This window comes from Ovis aries, chromosome 1 (genome assembly GCF_016772045.2).
Source record: "Ovis aries strain OAR_USU_Benz2616 breed Rambouillet chromosome 1, ARS-UI_Ramb_v3.0, whole genome shotgun sequence".
Lineage (NCBI taxonomy): Eukaryota > Metazoa > Chordata > Mammalia > Artiodactyla > Bovidae > Ovis > Ovis aries.
This window is the reverse complement of record NC_056054.1, coordinates 88,421,816-88,427,445: the sequence shown is the minus strand read 5'-3', so window position 1 is coordinate 88,427,445 and position 5,630 is coordinate 88,421,816. Positions and strand designations below refer to the sequence as shown.

At 37.5% G+C, this 5,630-nt stretch overlaps 1 long non-coding RNA gene across 1 annotated transcript; it reads left to right on the top strand.

Moving 5' to 3' along the window:
- The first annotated feature begins 755 nt into the window (after positions 1–755).
- On the top strand, positions 756–5,023 carry LOC132659427 (uncharacterized). The gene is made up of 2 exons (XR_009599878.1): positions 756–916; positions 1,063–5,023. It is a non-coding gene; the product is annotated as an uncharacterized LOC132659427 (long non-coding RNA).
- Positions 5,024–5,630: the final 607 nt, after the last annotated feature.

Genomic DNA, 5,630 nt, shown 5'->3' with positions numbered 1-5,630 from the left:
ATGACTCAACTCTTCGCATGAGGTGACCAGAGTATTGGAGTTTCAGCTTTAGCATCAGTACTTCCAGAGAACACCCAGGACTGATCTCCTTCAGAATGGACTGGTTGGATCTCCTTGCAGTCCAAGGGACTTTCAAGAGTCTTCTCCAACACCACAGTTAAAAATCATCAATTCTTCAGTGCTCAGCTTTCTTCAATATAAATTTACTCTGAGATATATGATTTGCAAATATTTTCTTCATTTTATAATTGTCTTTTTTACTTCCTTGATGATATTCTTTCACGTACAAAGCTTTTCACTTTAATGAAACCCAATTTATCTTATTTTGTTGGTGTTGATTGTGCTTTTGCTGGCATATGTAAGACTCTTTCACCAATTCCAAGGTATCAAAGGCTTACTCCTATGTTTTCCTCTAAGAGTGTTATAGTTTTTACTCTTACATTTAGGTGTTTGCCCATTTTGAGTTAATTGTTGTATATGATATTAAGAAATAATTCCACTTTATTCTTTTGCATGTGGCTATCCAGTTGCCTATTATAATTTATTTATAGAAGCATTATTTCATGGGCTTGGTATCTTTGTTTAAAAATCTGTTGTCTTTAGATGTGTGGGGTTATTTCAGGACTCTCATTTCAGTTACATTTTAATCTAGATGTGTCCTTGTTCTACTACAACATTTTCTTGATTACTGTTGCTTTGTAGTAAGTTCTGAAATGAGCAAAAGCAAATTCTCCTGTTTTATTCTTCTTTTTCAGGATTGTTTCAACTATCCTTGGCCTGAAATTCCTTATGAATTTTAGAATTGGCTTATCAGTTAGTAAAAAGAACTCAGCTGCAATTCTATAGGACTTATGATGAATCTGCCAATCTAAGGGGCCTTTCCATCTTTAAAATATTTTCTCAATCCATGAAAATGGTAATGTTTTTTCATTTATTTAGTTTTTAAATTCTTTGTACAATATTTTGAAGTTTTCAGAGTCTAAGTTTTGTACTTCTTTTGTTAAATTGATTCCTAAGTATTATATTCATCTTGATGAAATGTTCTCTTAATTTTATTTTCAGATTGATTATTATAAGTGTTTAGAAGTCCAATTGAAGAGAGATCAAAACCAAGATGCAGATAGAAGGGCTTTGGCCTCACTTCCTCTCATAAGCACACGTAACCACTATTAACTGTGGAACCATCATCAACAAAAAGAATAGAACCTGCCAAAAATATATTCTGCATCATAGAATATAAAGAAGAACCACAGGATGGTTGGAGGGGCACATTCGTGATACAATCAAGATCTCATATTCCCTGTGTGGCTGTTCTACAAACTGGAGAATAATTAAATCATCAAAGTTCTCCTGTAGGAATAAGAGTTCTGAGCCCCATCAGACATCTCAGCCTCAGAGTCTTACATCAGGGGAAGAAGCCTCCAAGAATTTGGCTTTGAAGGCCCATAGGGCTTGACTGCAGGAGCTCCACCTGACTACAGGGGCAGTGGGAGGAAGCATAAACTTCATTCTTGGAGGACACACACAAGGTCTTACGTGTACCAAGACTCAGGGCAAAAGCAGTGACTTCATAGGAGTCTGGGTCAAATCTACAAGCTGGTCCTAGACAGTTTCCTGGGGATGTATCATATGGCTGTGGCTCGCCCTTATGACATGGACACTGATGGTGGAGATTTCAAGTAGTCAGCTACTTTAACTCTTGTGGAGACAAACATCTTGTTTTCATCAGCACCAACACCCGGTCCTTACAAGGCTCCAATAGTTGGATGCCTCAGACCAAACAATCAACAGGCTGGAAACACAGCCCCACCCATCAGCAAACATCCCGAGGGACTTCTCTGGTGGTTGATTTGTTAACAGCCTACATTTCACTGCACGGGACGCAGTTTCAACCCTTGGTTGAGGAAATAAAACCCTGCATGCTGCATGACACAGCCAAAAAAAAAAAAAAAAAATCCTGAGCTCACACCCACCTCTAAACACACACCTTAACAGCCTTTCCCAACTGGGCCAAAACCAAGCTCTACCAACTAGTGGGTAGGCACCAGCTCTTCCAAATAGGAGGCCTGCACAGGCCTCTAGACAAGCCTCCACCAGGAGGGCAGACACCATTAGCAGGAAAACTGCAACCCAGTAGCCTGAAGAACCAAATCCATAAACACAGATATTAGACAAAATGAGAGTGCAGAAGAATATGTCCCAGATGAAGAAACAAGATAAAATCCCAAAGGAACAACTGAGTGAAGTGGAGCTAGGCAATCTACCAGGGAAAGACTTCAGAGTCAGAATCATAAAAATGATCCAAGATCTTGGAAAAAGAATGGGCGCACAGTGCAAGAAGTTGCAAGAAATTTTAACCAAAAATGAGAAAATATAAAGAATAACAAAGCAGAGTTGAAGAATAAAATAACTAAAGTGAAAAATACACTGGAAGAAATCAATAGTAGAATAAATGATGCAGAAAAACAGATAAGTAAACTGAAAGGCAAAATGGGGAAATCACTGCCATGGAACAGAAGAAAGAAAAAAGGATGAAGATAAGAGAGTTTAGGAGACCTCTGGGCCAAGTTTTAATGCAACAACATTTGAATTATAAAGGTCCCAGAAGGAAGAGCAAGAAAGTATTTGAAGAAATAAGAGCTAAAAACTTCCCTAATGTGGGAAAGAAAGCAATAAGCCAAGTCCAGAAAGTGTAAAGTACCAGGCAAAATTAATCCAAGAAATAACATGCCAAGACACATATTAATCAAATTGACAAAAATTAAAGACAGAAGAGAAAGTAATAAAAGCAATAAGGGAAAGGCAACAAATAACATGCAAGGGAATACCCATAAAGTCATCAGCTGATTTTTCAGCAAAAGCTGTACAGGTAAGAAGGGAGTGACATGATATATTTAAAGTTATGAAAGCGAGACATCTATGCCCAAGAATATCCTATCCAGCAAGGTTCTCACTCATATTTTACAGAAAGATAAAAATTTTTACAGATAAAAAGCTAAAAAAATTTAGCACCACCAAACCAAAGGTAAAGGAATGTCTCTAGGTAGAAAAAAAAAGTCACAACTAGAAACAAGAAGACTATGAAATGACAAAGGGAAACATACAGTAAAGTTAGGAAATCACCCACACACAAATATGATATCAAAACTAGTAAGCATGAGAGGTGGAGAATACAAATGCAGGATATTTGAAAAAATACATTTGAAATTAAGAGATCTTCAACTGAAAACAATCATGTATTTATTTAGGCTGCTATATAAAAACCTCATGGTAACTTCAAACCAAAAATCTATAATAGATGTATATACAGTAAAGAAAAAGGAATCCAAATATAACACTGAAAATTTTTATCAAATCAAAAGAGGGAACAAAGAAAAAAGACTTTCTAAAACAAATCCAAAACAACGAACAAAATGGCGGGAAGATTATACATATTGAGAATTCATCATGTAAATGGATTAAATGTTTCAACCGAAAGACATATTCTGACTAAATGTATACAAAAACAAAACTTGAATATTAGCTGTTTACAAAGCACTCGTTTCAGATCTGGAAACACATATAGGTTGAAAGTGAAGGAATGGAAAAAGATATCCTATCCAAATGAAAATCAAATCTGGAGTACAATATTCACATCAGACAAAATAGACCTTAAAGACTGTTGCAAGAGACAAAGGACACTACATAATGATCAAGGAATCAATCCAGGAAGAAAATATAACAGTTGTAAATATATATACAACCAACACAGGAGTACCTCAATATATAAGGGAAATACTAACAAATAAAAAATGAGGAATTGATAGTAACTGAATAATAGTGGGGAACTTTTAACACCTCATTTACATCAGTCAACAGATCAAGACAGAATAAATAAGGAAACACGGCTTTAAATATCACATCAGTCCTGCTGCTTCTGCTGCTAAGTCGCTTCAGTCGTGTCCAACTCTGTGTGACTCCATAGACGGCAGCCCACCAGGCTCCCTCATCCCTGGGATTCTCCAGGCAAGAACACTGGAGTGGGTTGCCCTTTCCTTCTCCAATGCATAAAAGTGAAAAGTGAAAGTGAAGTCACTCAGTCGTGTCCGACTCCTAGCGACCCCATGGACTGTAGCCCACCAGGCTCCTCCATCCATGGGGTTTTCCAGGCAAGAGTACTGGAGTGGGTTGCCATTGCATTCTCACATCAGTCCAGATGGACTTAATTGATACCTATAGAGTGTTGCATCTAAAAGCAGCAGGATACACATTCTTCTCAAGTGCAAATGGAACATTCTCTAGGATAGATCACATGTTTGGCCACAAAGCAAGACTTGGCAAATTTAAGAAAACTGAAATATCACTTAAGCATTTTTCTGACCACCAACACTATGAGTTTAGAAGTCAAATATAAGGGGGGGGAAACCCCAAAACACAAATATGGGAAGCTAAAACATATGCTACTAAACAACCAGTGTATCACTGAAGAAATCAAAGACCAAATTTGAAAAATACCTAGAGACAGATGAAAATCAAAACACAGCAATCCAAAGCCTATTGGGATGCAGCAAAAGTAGGTTCTGCTGCTGCTAAGTTGCCTCAGTCGTGTCCGACTCTACGCGACCCCAGAGATGGCAGCCCACCAGGCTCCCCCGTCCCTGGGATTCTCCAGGCAAGAACACTGCAGTGGGGTGCCATTTCCTTCCCCAATGCATGAAAGTGGAAAGTGAAAGTGAAGTCACTCAGTCGTGTCTGACTCTTAGCAACCCCATGGACTGCAGCCCACCAGGCTCCTCTGTCCATGGGATTTTCCAGGCAAGAGTACTGGAGTGGGGTGCCATTGCCTTCTCCGAAAAGTAGCTCTAGGAGGGAATTTTATAATAATACAAACTTACCTCAGGACCTGAGAAAAATCTCAAATAAACAACGTAAATGTACACCTAAAGCAAATAAAGAAGAACAAGCAAAACCCAAAGTCAGTAAAAGGAAATAAATAAAGATAAGAGCAGAAATAAATGAAATAGATGACAAAAATAATAGAAAATATTTATAAAACTAAAAGCAAGTTCATTGAAAACATAAGCAAAACTGATAAACCTTTAGCCAGTCTCATCAAGAAAAATAAGGAGAGAGCACAAATCAGCAAAATTAGAAGGGAAGAGGGAGAAGTTAAAGTAGAAACCACAGAATACAAAGGATCATAATAGAGTAATACAAGCAACTATATGCTGATAAAAATATAGAGGAAATGAAGAGATTCTTAAAAAGGTACAAGCGCCCAAGACTGAACCAGGAAGAAAGAGAAAAGATGAACAGACCAAGCACAAATACTGAAATTGAAACTGTGATATTAAAACTCCCAACAAACAGAAGTACATAACCAAATGGCTTCACAGGAGCCTGTCACCCATTTAGAGAAGAGTTAATATCTATCCTTCTGAAATGCTTCCAAAAAATCACAGAGGATAGACCATCACCCTGATACCAGAAACCAATAAAGATAGCACAAAAAAGAAAATTGTAGGGTCATATCACTGGTGAACATAGACACAAAAACCCTCAACAAAATACTAGCAAACTAATTCCAACAAACATTAAAAGAATTATATCTCATGATCAAGTGGGATTTAACTCAGGGATGTAAGGATTTT